This window comes from Sciurus carolinensis, chromosome 1, assembly GCF_902686445.1.
Source record: "Sciurus carolinensis chromosome 1, mSciCar1.2, whole genome shotgun sequence".
NCBI lineage: Eukaryota > Metazoa > Chordata > Mammalia > Rodentia > Sciuridae > Sciurus > Sciurus carolinensis.
The window spans coordinates 61,986,555-62,008,267 of NC_062213.1; the positions used below are offsets into that span (position 1 = coordinate 61,986,555).

The 21,713-nt window shown below is 35.4% G+C and overlaps 1 protein-coding gene and 1 pseudogene across 10 annotated transcripts in view; one reads left to right on the forward strand and one right to left on the reverse strand.

Moving 5' to 3' along the window:
• Window positions 1-21,713, forward strand: part of Stau2 (staufen double-stranded RNA binding protein 2) — a 336,959-nt gene that overhangs the window by 178,541 nt on the left and 136,705 nt on the right. The gene's annotated exons all lie outside the window — the stretch shown is intronic.
• Window positions 1,249-4,148, reverse strand: LOC124964642 (exportin-T-like; annotated as a pseudogene).

Consider the following 21,713-nt stretch of genomic DNA (forward strand, 5'->3'; position numbering starts at 1 on the left):
GTGAAATGTCTCCATGTCTTCTGTCCATTTTCTATTTAGATGATGATGATGATGATGATGATGATTTACAAGTGTGGCTCCAGGTTTCTTTGTACATTATTGATACTAATCGTTAAATGGATATGTGGTATGCAAATATTATCTCCTAATCTACAGCTTGTATTTTCATTTGGTTTCTGTGTAGGGTCTTTTGCACAGGAAAAAATTTGATTTTGTTAGATCCTACTTATTTTTTTTTTTTTGTTAATGTGTTTTCAATGTCAAGTCTTAGATCTCTTTCTCTAACCCTAGATCCCAAAGAGTTCTGTTTTTTCCCTAAAAATTTTATAATTCTACATTTAAATTAGCAGTCCATTTTGAGATAATTTTTGTATAAAGTGCAAGTCTTAGATCAAGATTTCCCCCCCTCCTTGGTTGTCCATCTGTTCTATTTGTTGAAAAGGTTGTCTTTCCTCTGCTGAACTGGTTTTGTATTTTTGTGAAAAGTCACTTGGATGTACTTTTGTGAATTTAATTCTGAGTTCTCTGTTCTTTATCAGTGAATATGTGTTTATACCTTTGTCAATACCAGTTTTGATTACTGGTCCAATATAATCAATCTTTAAATTGGACAAACCAATTACTCCTACTTTATTCTTTTTTTTTTAGATTTCACTACATAAAATTTATTTTATTTTATAAAAAATGTATAACACTGGCACCTACTTTTCAGTCAATCAATTTATGAACCCATTCTCTTGTAGAATACACATTGGCATTGAAACAGTTTAAAGAAACATAATGGCTATCTACAAAAAATTAGTTTTGATTGTTGTATTCCCCCCATACTTTTATGTCCCCCATACTTTTATGTGTCTGCACACATAAAGAAAACTAAAATTTTTAAACATTTTGTATCCATCAATTTTTAAGAAAATTACACTGTTTTCCACTGCTATGGTCTTTATAAAGAAAGAACTTAAGTTTCAAATAAAGAAAAAAAATTAAGATAAAAGGCATAACTCTGCTGTCTTTTAACAGCATTTTTATGTAGAACAATTTGAGCTGGCATGCAAGCAACTTCTCTTGTTGTCACATACCTGTGTGTAGGGAAAATTACACCTATTTTACAGAAAAATTCTAAATCATATATGCAATAAGCTCAAAACAATGTTAGAAAGACAGTATGAATGGCACACAAAAATTGCTTCTTTATAAATTATTAACTAGAATTCCTGATCATGAAGTAGGCAAAGGTAAATCCAGTCCTTAGGGCTTTGCTATCTGAAAGAACACCTTTAAGTAATTTTTAAAAACTTTAGCATCTGGCTGCTGGAGTGCTTGATTCCTGAATTATTTCTGGAGCTACTTGCAAGGAGGGCAGGTATTCTTGTTGAAGATACTGAACACATTCTGGGCCCCATTTGAGGTGAATGGTTTTCAGTTTCACAGCACACTCAGAGAGAGCCAATACTGTTTGTGCATCATCCAGGTTAAAGGTTTGTTTTAAAGGTGCTAGGAAACATGCAGAGACAGTATGTTTATAGACAAAATCAGAAAATCCCACTGGTCCATCTTTACCTCCCCAGAGTTCTACCAACTTTGAGAGGATGATAAAACATGTGTTCTGAGCAGTTGGATCTGTATATTCAACTGCTCCTTGGATGATGGTAATAAGCACTCGTTCTACATTTTCTGCACCTTGATTTGCTCTAACTTTGCTCATTCTGCTGCCTGCTACTGTTTGAAGGAAGGCCAAGTAACTTCTCTGCAACATTTGCTTCTCTAAAGCAGCAGACTGGTCATTCTCTTCAGCAGGTCGCAGCAGCACTTTAAAAATTGCATGGAGCAAGGGCATGAACATCTGTTGTAAAAATGGGGATACCTGCATTTTAATTTTGGCTGTAATCTGTTTGATAAGAGGAATGAGCTCCTGGAGGTCTTTTGCTTCAGAGTCTTTGAGCATGTGTTCTGAGGCAGATGGGGTAAATGGAGGAACTTCTTCCTCTAGGCAAATAATCATTCGATGAAGGAAAGTGTGAACTCCACTTCTGAGAACGTCTTTTCTTATTGGCAAGAATGACTGTAAATAGTCTAGATAAACTTCAGAGCAGCCACACTGTTTCACAGTCTCCTTGTTGGTGAAAGCTTTGCTGGTTCAACTGGCAAATCCAACAGCATGGTTGAGACAGTCAGTTAGAGATGCCTGCCTTTCTTCATCTTGTGCCAGCATCAATTTTTCTAACAGAATTTTAAACTTCTCCATTAGTGGAGTCAATACATTCCTCATTAAGGCTTGCTTCCTTTCTGCTGGGTATTCACTATTAACAATCAGCACTCTAACTGTCTCATAAATAAATAGTTAATTAGCTCAACAATAAATAATAGTTAATAGCTCAACAAGGACTGATAACCATTCTCAGGTGGAGAAAGGGCTAATAAATATTGTATTCTATTCAAAATATCTTCAATGAAAGGATTCATTTGTTTATTGAGAGATTTGACAAATCTAGAAAACAGGGAAGCAGTTCTGCTTTGAATTTTAGCACTGGAATGCCACAGACCCCTGTGATCTAAGGAAGCCATAAATACACATGGAATGTATTGAGGTTCAACTGTGAAAAACTTTTCATATCTAACAACAGTTTCAAAGAACTCCAGTGTCACCAATGTATGCTGACTCCTGATGTTACCCAAGTTCACATTATATCCTTCAAAGCACTAGCTTTTGAAACATCACCTTAGAAGTGAGCACCATGAGACACTGGAAGAGTTCTGCCAACATATTACAGCAATCTTATTGCTACTTCAACTTCCCTAAACTGTGTGGTCTGCCAGTTCTGCAGGATAGAACTAAAAACTGCAAACAGAAGTCAGCAGTAACTCTGATGAAACTTGAGCAAGTCTGTCCAACAATAACTTCAGTTGTTTTCTATACTCTACAAACATGGCTTCATCTTCACCTTCATTTTCAAAGTTATATTCTTCATGATAAGTTAATTTTTTCATAACGGCCAACATGATTGCCTCTGCATTAGCTTTTTGCTGATCTGAGAGCACTGTAAGCTGTTTTAAAATATGAAGGTAATCATAACAAAACCCAATAAAGTTAGAGGAGATGTCATTATCCTCATGAATTAGTAGCTGCAACATAAGCAACACTTTTGTTTCTATAGCTTGTAGTGCCTCTTGTGCATTCTTGATATCCCCATTCTTAATTAATTTACTCCAGCTAACTATCAATGACTATCCCATTCCATTTACCAGTTTAGAAAATCTGGTCAGGAAGTCCACATCTTCTTCCTGGTCAATGCTAAAAAAACCAGCAGTCTGTAATACTTGACACAAGGATTCTACTAGCTTCATTTTTTCAACAGGGTGCATTCCTTTATTTACAATTTCAAATAAAAAGTCACATGCTTCTTTTCATAGAACTTCTATTGACATATGACCTAGCAGCATATTTATAAACCTATCACTGGCTATAAGGGATATGTCTATCCAAGAGACATAAGCCCCAGCTGCTTCAAGGCACTGACATGTCACTTCTGATTTAACATACTGATAATTTTGTAAGATTTGGTACCATAGACTTGGAATGCACTGCTCCTTCATGGTATCTTTTATTAGAGTATTCCTACGAGCCTTCTCTGATGTATGAACCACATCACTATCTACTCTGAATCAATAACCATGAGGATTTGGAGGTACAGATCTACTCCCCTTGGATTTAGGTCTATTACTGAGAGAATGTAAAAAACAAAAAACAAAATAAAAAAAAAAACTACAAACAAAAAAATGTTGGACCATTTAGTGAGATATTCTGTTACAAAAAGCAAGGCGAAGACTTGGGCTGCTTTATTTTGTATAAAGGTCTTCTCTGGTTGGGGATTCAACATCTGAACTTGAAGCCAAGATATGAGTGTCTCCTTAATTAGTTGTTGTTGAACAGTGGTTAGTTCTGAATGTTTGTATTTAACTTGATGTTCTAATACTTGAAAGCAGAAAAACTTGATGTGATCATCACTGTAAGTCCTTTGTACTGGAGCTTCTGCACACACCTGCCAGGCATCTGGGGATATCTTTAACTGCTCAAAATAGGCCAGGGCCCTTCGTCTAAAGTCTGAATCAGCATTTGGATTTAGCCCTAAAAGAGCCTGTTCATCCATCCCTGCTGTTATACTTGGAGTTTTCTGATTACAATAGGCATGCCCTCTGATCCCACAGAAGAATCCACATCTTCCCTATCACTCCATCTCACCTCCCCGCCTGCACTCCTGAGGGTGGGTCAGTGGCGTGGAGCGACAGCCATAGCCACAGTCACAGCGCTAACACCAGAGTCAGAGCTGGCTGGGGCCACGTGCCTCTTGCGGCTCCACGTCCCCTGGCACCCTCTCTTGTGTGGTGCCAAGCAGGCACCTACTTTACTCTTTTTATAAAATTGTTTTAGGTATTGTACATCCTTTGCATTTCCATATAAAATTTTAAAGTAATTTTGCCTCTACAAAAAAATCTTGCTGAGATTTTTCTTTGTTCTGAGTAGTTATATATGACAGTAGAATGCATTTTGACACATTATACATAAATGGAATATAACTTTTCAGTCTTCTGGTTGTACATGATGTAGAATTACACTGGCCATGTAATTGTATATGCATATAGGGTAATAATGACTGATTCATTCTACTGTCCTTCCTACCCCCATACTCCCTCCCTTCCCTTCATTTCCCCTCTGTCTAATCCAAAGTACCTCTATTCTTCCCTAGGCCCCCACCCCTTATTGTGAATTAGCATCCACATATCAGAGGAAACTTTTGACCTTTAGTTCTTTGGGATTGGCTTATTTCATTTAGCATGATGTTCTCCAGCTCCATCCATTTACTAGCAAATGCCATAATTTCATTGTTCTTTAAGGCAGAGTGATATTCCATTGTGTATATTCACCACATTTTCTTTATCCATTCATCTGTTGAAGGACACCAAGGTTGGTTCCATAGTTTAGCTATTGTGAGTTGAGCAGCCGTAAACATTGACATGGCTGCATCATTAGAGTATGCCGATTTTAAGTCCTTTGGATGTAAACCAAGGAGTGAGGTAGCTGGGTCAAATGGTGGTTTCAGTCCAGGTTTTCTTAGAACTCTCCGTACTGCTCTCCAGAGAAGTAACAAAAACAGCATTCCCACCAGCAATGTATGAGTGTACCTTTCCCCCCACATCTTTACAAACATTTATTGTTGCTTGTATTTTTGATAATTGCCATTCTAATTAGGGTGAGATGGAATCTTAGGGTAGTTTTGATTTGCATTTCTCTTATTGATAGAGATGTTGAACATTGTTTCATATGTTTGTTGACTTTGTATTACTTCTGTGAAGTGTCTCTTCAGTTCCTTAGCTCATTTATTGATTGGGTTATTTGTTTTTTTGGTGTTTTGTTTTTTGAATTCTTTATATATCCTGGAGATTAATGCTCAGAGGTGCAGGTGGCAAAGATTTTCTCCCATTCTGTAGACTCTCTCTTCACTTTCTTGATTTGTTTCCTTTGCTGTGAAGAAGTTTTTTAGTTTGATACCACCCCATTTATTGATTCTTGATTTTATTTCTTGTGCTTTAGAAGTCTTGTTAAGGAAGTCAGGTCCTAAGTTGACATGGTGGAGATTTGAGCCTACTTTTTCATCTGTTAGGCATAGTGCCTAAGTTCTTGATCCACTTTGAGTTGAGTTTTGTGCAGGGTGAGAGTGGTTTAATTTCATTTTACTGCCTATGGATTTCCAGTTTTCCCAGCACCATTTGTTGAAAAGACTATCTTTTCTCCGATCTATGTTTTTGTCGACTTTGTCTAGTATGAGATAACTGTATTTTGTGGGTTTGTCTCTGTATCTTCTATTCTGTACCATTGGGGTAAGCATCTGTTTTGGTGCCAGTACCATGCTATTTTCGTTACTATGACTGTAGTACAGTTTAATGTTTGGTATTGTGATGTCTCATGCTTCACTCTTCTTGATAAGGATTGCTTTAGTTATTCTGGGTCTCTTATTTTTCCAAATGAATTTCATGATCACTTTTTCTAGTTTTATGAAGAATGTCACTGGCATTTTAATAGGAATTGCATTAAATCTCTATAACGTTTTTGGTAGTATAGCCATTTTGACTTTATTAATTCTGTATGTCCAGGAGCTTGGGAGGTCTTTCCATTTTCTAAGATCTTCTTCAATTTCTTTCTTTAGTGTCTGTAGTTTTCATTATTGAGGTCTTTCACCTCCTTTTTTAGATTAATTCCTATGTATTTTATTTTTTTAAGGCTATTGTGAATGGGGTTTAATTAGTTTTCCTAATTTCTCTTTCAGTAGATTCATCACTGATATATAGGAATGCATTTGATTTATGGGTGTTAATTTTATATCCTGCCACTTTGCTGAATTCATTTATTAGTTCTAGAAGTTTTCTGGTGGAATTTTTTTGGATAGTCTAAATATAGAATCATGTCATCAGCAAATAGTGATGGTTTGAGTTCTTCTTTTCCTAGTTGTATCCCTTTAATTTCCTTTGTTTAATTGCTCTGGCTAGAGTTTCATGGATGATGTTGAATAAAATTGGTGAAAGAGGGCATCCTTGTCTTGTTCCAGTTCTTAGAGGGAATGATTTCAATTTTTCTCCATTTTGAATTACGTTGGCCTTGGGTTTAGCATATATAGCTTTAAAATGTTGAGGTATGTTCCTACTATCCCTAGTTTTTCTAGTGTTTTGAACATGAAAGTGTACTGTATTTTTTTCAAATGTTTGTTCTGCATGCATTGAGATGATCTTATGATTTTTGTCTTTAGTAAGTCTATTGGTGTGATGAATTATGTTTTATTGATTTCTGTATGTTGATCCAAACTTGTATCCCTGGAATGTACCCCACTTGATTGTGGTGTGCTATCTTTTTTATGTTTTTGTATGCATTTTGCCAGAATTTTTTCATATATGTTCATCAGGGATATTAGTCTGAAGTATTCTTTCCTTGATGTGTCTTTGTTTGATTTTGCTGTCAGGGTGATACTAGTTTTCATGGAATGAGTTTGGAAGGGTTCCTTCCTATTCCTGTTTCATGGAACACTTCGAGGGTTATTGATATTAATTCTTCTTGCAAAGTCTTGGAGAACTTGGCTGAGAATCTGGCCAAGAAATCTGTCTGGTTCTGGGCTGTTCTTAATTGGTAGGCTTTTGATGGCATCTTCTTTTAAATTGCTTAAAAGTGATCTGTTTAAATTGTGTATGTCCTGTTTCAGTTTGGGCAGATCGTATGTCTCTAGATATTTGTCAATGTCTTCAAGATTTTCTATTTTATTGGAGTATAAATTTTCAAAATAGTTTGTGATTATTTTCTGTATTTAGGTAATATCCATCGTGATATTTCCTTTTTCATCACCAATTTTAGTAATTTGAGTTTTCTCTCTCTTTCTCTTTGTTAATGTGGTTAAGGGTCTGTGAATTTTATTTATTTTTTCAAAGAACCAACTTTTTTGGTCAATTTTTTGAATTGTTTCTTTGGTTTCAATATCATTGATTTTTTTTTTTCAGCTCTGATTTTAATTATTTCCTGTCTTCTGCTTTTGGTGTTGATTTGTTATTTTTCTAGGACTTTGAAATATAATATTAGATCATTTATTTGTTGACTTTCTATTCTTTTAATGAATGAACTCAATGCAATGAACTTTCCTCTTAGCAATGCCTTCATAGTGTCCCAGAGATTTTGATATGTTGTATCACTATTCTCATTTACCTCTATGTATTTTTTTATTTCACCTCTGATTTCTTCTGTTATCCATTTGTCATTTAATAGCATATTATTTAGTCTCCAAGTGTTAGAGTAGCTTCTACTTTTTAATTTTATCTTTGATTTCTAATTTCATTCCATTGTGATCTGACAGAATGCAGGACATTATCTCTATTTTTTTGTATTTGCTAAGAGTTGCTTTGTAGCATAAGATGTGATCTGTTTTAGAGAAGGATTCATGTGCTGCTGAGGAGAAATTGTATTTGTTCGTTGATGGATATAATATTCTATATATGTCTGTTAAGTTTAACTTATTGATTGTATTATTTAGTTCTGTAGTTTCTTTGTTTAGTTTTGCTTAAAAGATGTGTCCAGTAGTGAGAGAGGTGTGTTAAATTCACACAGTATTTTCGTGTTGTGGTCTGTTTGATTCTTGAAATTGAGAAGGGTTTATTTGATATATGTAGATGCTCCATTGTTTGGGGCATAAATATTTATGATTTTTATGTCTTATTGATGTATAATTCCCTTAAACAGTATGAAATGTCCTTCTTTGTCCCTTCTGATTAACTTTGACTTGAAGTCCACTTTATCTGATATGAGGATAGAAACCCCTGCTTGTTTACTTGATCCGTGTGAGTGATATGGTTTTTTTTGTTGTTGTTTTTTTTTTTTTTTGCCTGTCCTTTTCATCTGTGAATGTTTTTGCTTATGAAGTGAATCTCTTGAAGATAGCATATTGTTGGGTCTTTTTTTTTTTTTTTTTTTGGTACCAGGGATTGAACTCGGGGTATTCGACCACTGAGCCACATCCCCAGTTTTATTTTATATTTTATTTAGAGACAGGATCTTACTGAGTTGTTTAACACCTCACTTTTGCTGAGTCTGGCTTTGAACTTGAGATCCTCCTGCCTCAGCCTCTCCAGCTGCTGGAATTGCAGGCAGGCACCACTATGCTTGGCTTGGATCTTGTTTTTTAATCTAGTCTGCCAGTTTGTGTCTTTTGATTGATGAGTTTAGGCCATTAACTTTCAAGGTTTTTATTGAGATATGATTTATATTCCTGGTCATTTTGGTTTATTTCTAGTTTTTAATTTGAATTAGTTTCTCCTTTGATCAACTATTCCTTTAGTGTAGTTGTTCCCTTTGTTGGTTTTCACTGTTTCTTTTCATTTCATCTTCATGGAATAATTTGTTGGGAATGTTCTGTAGTGAAGACTTTCAAGTTGTGAATTCTTTTAACTTTTGTTTACCATCTAAGGTTTTTATTTCATCTTCAAATGTGGAGCTTAATTTTGCTGGCTATAGAATTCTTGGTTGGCTTCCATTTTCTTTCAGAACTTGGTATATATTATTCTAGGACCTACTAGCTTTGAGGCTCTGAGTTGAGAAATCAGTTGAGATCTGAACTGTTTTCCCCTGGTATGTAATCTGATATTTTTCTCTCACAGCCTTTAAAATTCTATCCTTATTCTGTACGTTAGGCATTTTCATTATAATGTGTCTTAGTGTGTCTTGCTGAGATTTTGATAGGAATTGTGCTAAACTTGTTTATCAATTTGGGGATAATTGACATCTGCTTTTATTTCTGGCTCCCCCCACTCACTGTCACTTTGTGTGATCTGTCACATTTTTGCGTTTCTTTGGGTGCTACAGAATGTTGTGTTGAAAACTGAGCATTTGAGATAAAATGTGACAGTTGTGGATACTGATTTCCCTCCCTTTCCTGGGCTTATTTTTGTTGTTGTTTGTCTACTTGATTGATGACTTGGCTGAGCTATTTTTGAGAAGTCCATTTCTCTTACAGTGTGGAGCCTGTTTCCTTCCCAGAGGACAGATTTCTGAGCATGTACATGGTCACCTGGGATGCCATTTTATTTAGCAGGCTCTTTTGCCCCCTCTCTATTCTTTTTTGGGATTTCTACCTCTGTTAGTATTACATGCAACTGTTAGGCTCCACTAATTGCTGGAGATGCTGTGTTGTTTTTGTGAGACTTAAATTGTTTCTGGTCTGATCCTCTTAATTTTGGGCCCCTTTGAGGGATAGCTTTTGAGGTCAATTCTTGAAGTTGTTCTGACCTCAAGAGGATTTTTCTTAGCTCTTTTTAAGTTGTTTCTGACAAACTTGGTTTATAGTATAGCTTTTGCTCAAATTGAACTACCATACTCATGAATTGCTTACCCACAAAATCTCCACTGTTTTCCTGAGTGCCCTTAGACTTGAACTTTCCCACACTCTCTGTCAAATAATGCAATTTTCTTTTGGAAATCTTTGGAACTCTCTGTTCTTATGGATTACCTCTCCCCTTGGGTACAATTTCTGAGCCATTGCTCCAAAGTGGAATTTTAAGACAGTTTAAGACCCCCCACTTCTCTTGGGGTGATGGTGATGTCCTACTTTGTGATAAAGGTGTTAGGTGAGGGAAGTAGTCTCTGATATTCTTGGCTTCTCTTTTCTGATGTGGAACCTCCCTCTTGTGAAGAAACTGAAGGGAAGGATATCAGTGCTCAAGTATTCTCAGCCTCCTGTTCCTATGTAGAGTCAATATTGTATGGGTGATAGCTGTGTGGAAGAAGGGACCCTCTAATTTCTTTGCTGCATACACCAGGAATTTAGCTCTTGCATCTTGGAACTGGAAGAAATGAGAACTTCTGGTAGCCTACCCCTTGTGGTGAGATTTCATATTCCTTGATGGGAGGTTGAGGAGAAAAAGAACTCTGGTCTTCTTAACTACGTGGGGGAAGAAGGGAGCAGATTCCACACACTTTCACTGTTCTGATCAAGATTTATTAGATTTTCTTAAATAAATGTACAATGCCTTCACATATAAAATGTGGAATTAAGCTAAACTTCATAGGTTAAAGACAATGCTCCACAAGACTGCTCTTACTCTGATAGCAGATGGAAAACTTGGGGATTCCCAGGGCTGCCTTCATTTCTGATCAATAGGTTAGAAATTTGTGAGTTCCTCCTACTCTTATCAGGTTTGAAAACTTCCTAGACCAATCAAAAAACTTGGGCAAGTACTTTACTTTACTTACAGTGACATGTTTATTGTAGCAAAGAGGATACAAATCAGGAAGAGACACATTGGTTGAAATCTGGGAGTATGTGAAATGAATTTTCTGGTGTTATCTTCTTATGGAGTTAGGACACGTCACTGTTATAGCACATGGATGTGTAAAAATATATAGAGAATAATGCTAACCAGGGAAACTCACTTGAGCTTCTCAAGTTGTCTAGAGTATTTTTATTGGGGTTTTATTATGCATGCATGGTCGATTATGTCTTTGGCCATGAAATTGATATGAACCTGAAGCTCTTGGAGATCAGGCTGATATCATGTGCTCTAAATCCCTTTTATTCAAATGCTTTTACTCAAATGTGGTCTTTCTGAAATGACCATCCCCCATTTGAGTCTTCTCATTAGGATGAACTATCTAGGGGCCCACTGTGAGTCAACTTGTTAACGTAAACTCTGTGTGGTCTCTGTTGCCCACCAGGAATTACAAAGATACTCTTGTCACTTGATAATTTCAAGGATTTAGAAACTACCTCTCAGAAACTGAGGACAAAGGACAAATTCTTTATTACATAGAGAAATGTTTCCTTACTGGCCAAATTCCCTTAGGACATTTTCAGAAACTTTGATAGTTTTGAAAAATTAATTTGTACCAGTTATGTTTGTAGGAGAGTGGGTCTATGGATCTTCTCATGTTATCATTTGGAAGGAGAACTTCTGCTTTCTTTTGATTAATGTTTGCATGATATATCAGTTACTCCATCCTTTTATTTTCAACTGCCTCTATCGTTTGACATGAGTTTGTTGTAAATAGCATATAGTTGTATCACATTTTTAAAATCCACACTGCCAACTTCCTTTTAATTGGTATATTTAGATCATTTACATTTAATGAAATTATTGGCATTTAGGGCTTAAGTGTGTTATTTTATACTTTTCTAGTTGTCCTCTCCTTTTTTTGTCCTCTTGTGGATTACTTGACCTCTATTTAGAACTCCATTTACATTGTCTAGAGCATTTTTTGATTGTGTTTTCTTATATAATCTTCTTAGTGGTTACCTTAGTTATTATCTAATAGAGTCTAATAGTGTCATCTTACCTTCAGGAGATTCATTTCAAGAAAAACCATGGATAATACCCATTCATATATTCACACACACACACACACACACATACACACACATTTTTATATGTACCCTGAAACCTTACCACACGGTACCAGAATTAATCTATTCTTCAGGTTTTATGCCCTGGTCCTTCCTTTGCATTACTACTTTTGTACTTTGGGGCCATTATTAAGTAACATAGGGGTTACTTGAATATAGCTGATACCAAGTCAGCCTATCTAATAACCAAGATGACTACTAAATGATTAAGGATGGGTAGCATATATGCATGATACACTGGATGAAGGTATGATTCATGAGTGGGAATAGCAGGATGGTGTAAGATTTCATCACACTATTTAGAACAGCATGAATGTTAAACCTGTGAATTTTTATATCTAAAAATTTCCTTTTGTTATTTTCAGACCTCTGTGGATCATGGGTAATTGCAACTGTGGAAAGTAAAACCTTGGATAAGGAGAACTACTGTGTATACATAATCATCAGTCTATTGATGTTGCTTTTCAGTGTGATTGAAGTATAGAAACCTTATTTCCTTTTGTTTCTTTCTTCCTCCTTTTTAATATAGTCTTAAGTATTTTTCCTATATACTTTTAGAATCACATCAGATAATAGTACCATTATTGTTTTAACAGGAAAATCCAAATCAGAGAAAAGTAAAGAGAGGAAAGAAATTCCATTGTACTTGCCCTATGTTTTTTGCCTACCATGCTTTTTTAATTCCTTCCTGATGGTCCGTGGATCTTTCTTTTTTCATTTCTTTCCTCCTTAAAGGACTTGATCTAGCCATTCTTTTAGCATGTATTTGTTAGATAATCTTCTTACTTCATCTGAGACTGTCTTGATTTCACCTTCCTTCCTGAAATATATTTTTGCTGGATATAGGATTGTACATTGACTTTTTTTTTTTTTTTTTAAAGCTCTTGATAAACATTGTGTTCCTCCCTCTTTGTCTCTGTGGTTTATGATGAGAAATCTGTCATTTGAATTGTCTTTCCCCTAAGGTTAGATTTTTATTTTCTCTGACCACTTCAAGATTCTTTGTCTTTTTAGTTTTCAGAAGTTGAATTTCATTGTGTCCTGGCATAGGTTTCTTTGTGTTTATCCTGCTTGGGATTTACTTAGCATCTTGAAGATTTATATCTCTTGCCAGTTTGGGAGTTTTCAGCTATATCTTTTGAGTACTTTTTCATCCCTATTCTCTTTCTCCTTTCTATAGCATGAATACTAGGTCTTTTGTTGTATTCTCAACTGATTCTTGAGGCTTTCTTGGTTTTTTCTGTTGTTTACATTTTCTCTCTTTTTTTTCCAGCCAATTTTCTGCCCGTTCTTCTAATTGGGTAATTTCTGCCTTCTTTCACTGATTCTTTCCTTTGCTCTGCTTTTTATTTTTGGTTGTGTATTTTAGTTCTAAAATTTCCATTTGGTTATTTTAATCTTCTAATTTTTTTTATTCACCTGTTTGCGGAGACTTTATATTTTCAGTTGTTTCTTATGTATTTGTATTTGTTCATTGAAGCATTTTTATCATGGCTGTTTTAAAATACTTGTTTGATTATTCAAATATCTCCAACATCTCACTTTTGGCATCTTTTAATTTATTTTTTCATTTACTTTGAGACCTCTATGATTGTTGCTATGTCTGGTGATGTCTTTATTGAAACCTAAGAATATTCATATTTATGAGACCTTGTATCTTATTTAAACCTTCCATTGTTCTTGTTCTTGTTTTATTTTGCTTTTTGTGACCCACCTCCAGAAGGTAAAGTGAGGAGTGCCACCTTGCTACTGCTGGTTGAAGGTACAAGTCCAGGTTCCCCACTCTGCCCCCATTGACACTCAAAGTGGGATCTTCCTCATTACTGTTTAGTGGATTAGGGTCCCCCATCCATGAGAACTGATTTCCCTTAAATCCTGTCCTGACATCACTCTAGTGGAAAGGGGAAGGGATCATTCATTATTGCCAGGTAGGAGTAGAAGTCTAGGCTCCCTCTGTTGTCTCCACTAACACTGCAGACTGAGGATGAAAGTACTAGTGCCCTAAGTGGCTTTCTTTGACATTTACTCCCACATTAGGGAAGTTGAGGCTTCAGTACAGCTTTGTGAGGGTGGAAGTCCCACACTCTGCAGTAGATGACATGAGTAAGAGTAGGACAGTGGGGTTTTTGTTTTGTTTTTTTGTTTTTTTTTTGCTGAATTAACATGGTTTTGGTTGAAGTGTTCTGTCTTGCTAGTTTTCCCCTTTCCTTGTTCTTTAAAAACAAAAACAAAGAATTTGTTGGGGGGAGTGCTGGGGAGTGATACTGGCCAAGTTATATATAGTTATATTATGAGCATGTACAAATATGTAAAAGAAATCCCATATTACGTACAAGTACAGTTCACAAGTAAAAATATTGTTTAAAAAATGAATTTGTTATTTTTATGACATTTAAAAAATTGGATAAATACTTAATATTATATAATTCCAATTTTCATAATATTGTGGGATCTTTCATAAGTTTCTGAGTAACATATAGACTAATTTATAATAAATTGTTAAATCTCAAATATGTCATATAAGGGAAATTGAAAAACAATATTATGTGGGCTAACTTTTTTATCTTAAAGCTGTGCTTAAAATTTTATACTAATCTAGTTCTTGAAATTACTTTCTCACCATAACTAAAACTATGAAAATGGCTAAGCATATTATTTTAACATCTCTCCCAGGGCGGTATCACAATGAGACTTTTTTTTTTTTTTAAAGTAACTTTTCCCCTGGCCTTCATCTCCATCTTTTCTATTACTGCGCAAGGGCAAACTCTGATTTAGTGAACCTAGAAAACAGGTTTAAAATAAAGAGAGACACCTCATTTTCAGTTTAATGTTTTGACGGTTTCTTTTCTCTATCATGTATTAGAATATTTCAGGAATACAGAAGTGAAGAATTTATAAGTGTACAGATATGAACAACAAAAGTTCTTGTTTTGTTGTTTGTTTACTGATTGTAAAGGCAGTTGCATGCGCTGCTACTATAGCCAGATGCGTGGCCCCAACACCTGCCACTTTCAGCAAGTCATATAACCTCTTTGTGCCTTAGGATCTTCTACTGTGTAATTATAGTCCCTTCTTCATAGGGTCATTGTGAGGGTTACTGAGCTAAAATATGCAAAGCATTTAAAACAAGCCAGAGATCTAGTAAGGACTCTATGAATTTTATTTATAATTAGTATTGCTGTTATTCCTGTTTTGTGAATTGCTTGAAGATACTGACTAGGAAGAACTACTCAAGATCCTAGCAGAGGAATACTGTGGTGTGATTTTTTTCAGTGTTGGTGCAGTAACCTTGTTTCTTCCTACTAAGAGATCAGGTCATTTATGTCATGTGGAAAATATACATAACCCACATTTCAGTCTTCTTGCAGTTTAGGGTAATAGTCACTAACGGAGATTTTGTAAAGGAAAACGACTAATGAGAATGATCTCTATCTTACAAACCACCGTTTTACCCCATTTAATTATAAACTAATAATTGAAGATAACTCATTATCCTCACAAGCTGCTCTCAGACTTCATTTTCATTGCAACAGTTTTGTCTTTCTCAGTAAAAATTCTTGAGAATTCTGTCTTTATTGGGAAATATTAAGCCTTGAAAAAGGTGCACGTGTCGGGAATGACTGACTCCCCAGTTAACTCCCTAAACTATACTTAGGAGTTATTCATGAGATGCACTGTCCTTGTAAAGTCAAACTGTTTCACACAGTTTCCCCCTCTTCTTTAATCTATAATTATGTCTTCTATTTGAAAGTGGTTTCTAATCATAGAAATATGCTGAGTAGGTCTTTAGTGTATTTGGGATGATGGTGTGATTGACAGTTCCTCCATGTTTCTAATGTAAGTTTTAGATTGTCTCCCCGAGAAAGATACATATTGGTTTGTATATATAACTGAAAGTTTACAGTTTATTATTCGCCTTACACCTGTCCCTAGATCTCTTTTGGAAACACTTGTGCCAAATTTGCTCTTCGATTTATCTCACTCATTTTGCACTCCAGAATTTTCTTGTTAAAGAAAATTTCTGACAAAAGTATAAATCATTCCCAAGTGTAAGATTTAAAAAGGAGTTTATTTATCAACCCATGTTCTTATCCTTTGTTATTATACACTTCTTATTTTTCTCTTTTAAAGAAAAAATAACATTTTAACCATTTTTGAAAATTCTGATTATCTCCTTTCTCTGGCTAAGCTGTGTACATTTGTGTAGTAGAACAAGTTTTCCAAAAGTATTTTCCAGTTTATTACAAAAATTCATGCAAATTTTATTGCTGTTACTGTTGTTTGTTTTTAGGATTTTTGTTTGTTTATTTGTTTTGTGGTGGTGCTGGGGATTGAGCCCCGGACTCTTGTGTGGGCTAAGCAAACATTCTATGATTGAGCTACATCCTCAACCCTTGGTTTTAGTTTTTTAAGGCAAGTTTATCATTACTTCTTCTTACATCTTACACCTCCTGCCAATTGCATGAGAAGAAATCTCTTTGAGGCACACTGGATGCTCTGTCAGGGTCTCCTATGAGGCTGTGCCCTGGGGTTCTGCCTTTTGTGGACCAGGACCAGACTAAGCACTCCTACCTAGTACTGTGCTCAGCGAAAGACTTGTATCTCACTGAAAAGTTCTTTCTCAGTAATTTTATTCATAAGTATTCCCCAAAATAATAACTCTTCATATATATCATTATATTAAAAGTAGCAAAAAGAAAAAAATCACCAGTGAAATGTACAGATTGATAAAATCAGTACTTTTATCCAGCTCAGGATAAGAATAAGGTTAATTTCACCACTGATTTCAAGTTATGCTTTTAAACACATTAGAATACATTATTTTAAAATTAGAGCCTTATAGTTATACATAGTAATTGGGTTCATTTTGACAAAAATCATGCATGGAAGGAATTTGATTTCAGTTCTAATTTCCCCTTTCCCACCCCTGCCATTTTCATTCCTCTGATTTACTGATCTTCCTTTTGCTTGTTTATTTATTTTTGATCGGTACTTTCTACGTATACATAAAGGTGAAATTCCCTTTGGTACATTCGTTTATGCATATGATCTGATTTTGTTTAATTCATTCTAATTTTTCCTCCCCTTTTCCATCCTTCCTTCTTCCCTCTTGTTTTCTTTCTTCCATTCCACTTGTCTTCCCTGTATATTTATGATATGTGTTCCACCTACCATCTTCTTCCTCTCCTTTTTGCCGTAGTTTCCATATTTGAGAGAAAACATTCATACCTTGATTTTCCGAGTCTGGCTTGTTTTACTTAGCATGATATTCTCCATTTCCATCCATTTACTAGAAAATGCCATTATTTTATTCTTATTTATGGCTAAGTAAAACTCCATTGTGCATATATACCACATTTTCTTCATTCATTCATCTATTGATGTGTTTCTGGACTGATTCCATAATTTGGCTATTGTGTATTGTGCTGTTATAAACATTGAAGTGGCTGTATTGCTATAATATGCTGATTTTAGTTCTTTTGGCTAAATACCAAGGAATGGAATATGGTGGTTCCATTCCTAGTTTCTTGGGGAATCTCCATACAGTTTTCCAGAGTGGTTGCACTATTTAAAACTCACCAACAATGTATTAGTATACCTTTTCCCCCACATCTTCATGTTCTTGAGAATTGCCATTCTGACTGGAGTGAAATGAAATGAAATGTTAGTGTTGTTTTGATTTGCATTTCCCAGATCGCTAGAGATGTTGAACATTTTTTCATATATTTATTAGCCATTTGTGTTTCTTCTTTTGAGAGATACCTGTTTAGTTCATTTGCCCATTTATTGATTGAGATTTTTTTTTTTGAGTTTTTTGACTTCTGTGTATTCTTGGTATTAATCCCCCTTGGTATATTTTATATATTCTTGGAGGGCAGCTGGCAGAGATTTTCTTCCATTCTGAAGTCTCTCTCTCTCTTGATGTTCTTGATTCTTTTGCTGTGCAGAAGTTTTTTAATTTGACAGCATCCCACTTATTGATTCTCGGTCTTATTTCTTGAGCTGTAGGAGTCTTGTTGACAAAATTGGTACTTGTACCCATATGATGGAGTGTTGACCCATTTGTTTACTTCTAGCAGTTGCAGGTCTAATTCCTAAGTCTTTGATTCATTTTTATTTGACTTTTGTGCAGGGTGAGAGGGATCCAGATTCATTCTTTTGCATATGGATGTCTGGTTTTCCTAGCACCATTTGTTAAAAAGGCTATCTTTTCTCCAACATAAATTTGGCACCTTTGTCAAATACCAGATGACTGTAAGTAGGTGTGTTTGTCTCTGTGTCTTCTGTTCTATTCCATTGATCTTCATGTTTGTTTTGATGCCATTTCCATGCTGTTTTTTAAAATTTATTTTTATTCTAATTAGTTATACATGACAGCATTTTTTTTTTTTTTTACTATAGCTCTGCAGTATAATTTGAGATCATGTATTATGATGCCTCATGCATTGCTCTACTTGCTCAGAATTGCTTTGCCTATTCTGGGTCTCAGTCTTCCAAATGAATTGGACTGTTTTTCTAGTTCTGTGAAGAATGTCATTGAATTTTTGATGGGAATTGCATTGAGTCTGTATATTGCTTTTGTAAATATGTCTATTTTGACATATCAATTCCACCTATTCAAGAACATTTCTTCAGTGTTCTATAGCTTTCATTGTAGAGACTTTTCACATCCTGGTTAGATTAATTTCTAGGTTTTTTTTTTTTTTTTTTTTTTTAGGTTATTGTGAATGGAATGTTTTCCTGGTTTCTTTCTCAGCAGAATTGCTGTTGGAGTATAGGAAAGCTATTAATTTCTGAGTGTTGATCATGTATCTGCTACTTTGCTGAATTCATTTATCAGTTGTAGAAGTCTTCTGTTAGAATTTTTTGGGTCTTCTAGATATAGGATCATATCATAACAGACAGTTTGACTTTTTTTCTATTTGTATTCCTTTATTTTTTTATTTTTTTTAATTTATTTTTTGATTACTATATACAAATGGGATACATGTTGTTTCTCTATTTGTAAATACAGTCAAGGCATACCATTTGTGTAATCATACGTTTCCATAGGGCAATGATGTTTGATTATTTTTTTTCCTTCCCCCCCACCACTCCCACCCCTCTTTTCCCTCTATACAGTCCTTCTTTCCTTCATTCTTACCGCTCTCCTTATCCCTAACCCTAAACCTAACCCTAAACCTAATGCTAACCCCTCCTACCCCCCATTATACGTCCTCATCCGCTTATCAGCGAGATCATTCGTCCTTTAGTTTTTTGAGATTGGCTTATCTCACTTAGCATGATATTCTCCAATTTCATCCATTTGCCTGTAAATGCCATAATTTTATCATTCTTCATTGCGGAGTAATATTCCATTGTATAAATATGCCACAGTTTCTTTATCCATTCATCAACTGAAGGGCATCTAGGTTGGTTCCACAATCTGGCTATGGTGAATTGAGCAGCAATGAACATTGATGTGGCTGTATCTCTGTAGTATGCTGATTTTAAGTCCTTTGGGTATAGGCCAAGGAGTGGGATAGCTGGGTCAAATGGTGTTTCCATTCCAAGCTTTCTGAGGAATCTCCACACTGCTTTCCAGAGTGGCTGCACTAATTTGCAACCCCACCAGCAATGTATGAGCGTTCCTTTTTCACCACATCCTCGCCAACACCTATTGTTGCTTGTATTCTTGATAAGCGTCATTCTAATTGGGGTGAGATGAAATCTTAGGGTAGTTTTGATTTGCATTTCCCTTATTACTAGGGATGTTGAACATTTTTTCATATATCTGGTGATTACTTGTACATCTTCTTCTGTGAAGTGTCTGTTCATTTCCTTAGCCCATTTGTTGATTGGATTATTTGTATTCTTTGTGTAGAGTTTTTGAGTTCTTTATAGATTCTGGAAATTAGTGCTCTATCTGAAGTATGGTTGGCAAAGATATTCTCCCACTCTGTAGGCTCTCTCTTCACATTGCTGATAGTGTCCTTTGCTGAGAGAAAGCTTTTTAGTTTGAATCTATCCCAGTTGTTGATTCTTGCTTTTATTTCTTGTGCTATGGGAGTCCTGTTAAGGAAGTCTGATCCTAAGCCAACAAGTTGAAGATTTGGACCTACTTCTTCTTTTATAAGATTAAGGGTCTGTGGTCTGATTCCGAGGTCCTTGATCCATTTTGAGTTGAGTTTTGTGTAGGGTGAGAGATAGGGGTTTAATTTCATTCTATTGCATATGGTTTTCCAGTGTTCCCAGCACCATTTGTTGAAGAGGCTATCTTTTCTCCATTGCATATTTTTGGAACCTTTGTCTAGTATGAGAAAATTGTATTTATTTGGGTTTCTGTCCATGTCCTCTATTCTGTACCATTGATCTATCTGTCTATTTTGGTACCAATACCATGCCGTTTTTGTTACTGTTGCTTTGTAGTAGAGCTGAAGATCTGGTATTGCAATACCCCCTGCTTCGCTCTTGCTACTGAGGATTGCTTTAGGTATTCTAGGTTTTTTATTCTTCCAGATGAATTTCATAATTGCTTGCTCTATTTCTGCAAGGTACTTCATTGGGATTTTAATTGGAATTGCATTGAATCTGTATAGCACTTTAGGTAGTATAGCCATTTTGACAATATTAATTCTGCCTATCTAGGAACATGGGAGATCTTTCCATCTTCTAAGGTTTTCTTGAATTTCTTTCTTTAGTGTTCTGTAGTTCTCATTGTAGAGGTCTTTCACCTCTTTTGTGAGATTGATTCCCAAGTATTTTATTTTTTTCGATGCTATTGTGAATGGGGTAGTTTTCCTAATTTCTCTTTCTGAAGATTCATCACTTATGTATAAAAATGCATTGGATTTATGAGCATTGATCTTGTAACCTGCTACTTTACTGAATTCACTTATGAGTTCTAAAAGTTTTCTGGTGGAATTTCCAGGTTCCTCTAAATATATAATCATGTCATCAGCGAACAGGGATAGTTTGAGTTCTTCTTTTCCTATTCGTATCCCTTTAATTTCTTTGGTTTGTCTGATTGCTCTGACTAGAGTCTCAAGGACGTTGTTGAATAGAAGCGGTGAAAGAGGGCATCCCTGCCTTGTTCCAGTTTTTAGGGAGAACGCTTTCAGTTTTTCATCATTTAGAATGATATTAGCCATGGGCTTAGCGTAGATGGCCTTTATAATGTTAAGGAATGTTCCCACTACCCCAATTTTTTCTAGTGTTTTGAGCATGAAGGGATGCTGTATTTTATCAAATGCTTTTTCTGCATCTATTGAAATAATCATGTGATTCTTAACTTTAAGTCTGTTGATATGGTGAATGACATTTATTGATTTCCGAATGTTGAACCAACCTTGCATCCCTGGGATAAAACCCACTTGATCGTGTTGCACTATCTTTTTAATATATATTTGTAAGTGATTTGCTAAAATTTTGTTGAGAATTTTTGCGTCGATGTTCATTAAGGATATTGGTCTGAAATTTTCTTTCCTCGATGTGTCTCTGTCTGGTTTAGGTATCAGGGTGATATTGGCTTCATAGAACGAGTTTGGGAGGGTTCCCTCCTCTTCTATTTCATGGAATAGTTTGAGGAGTATTGGAATGAGCTCTTCTTTAAAGGTTTTGTAGAACTCTGCTGAGAACCTATCTGGTCCTGGACTTTTCTTTGTTGGTAGGCTTTTGATGACCTCTTCTATTTCATTGCTTGAAATTGGTTTATTTAAGTTGTGTATGTCCTCCTGGTTCAGTTTAGGTAATTCATATGTCTCTAGAAATTTGTTGATGTCTTCGAGGTTTTCTGTTTTGTTGGATTAT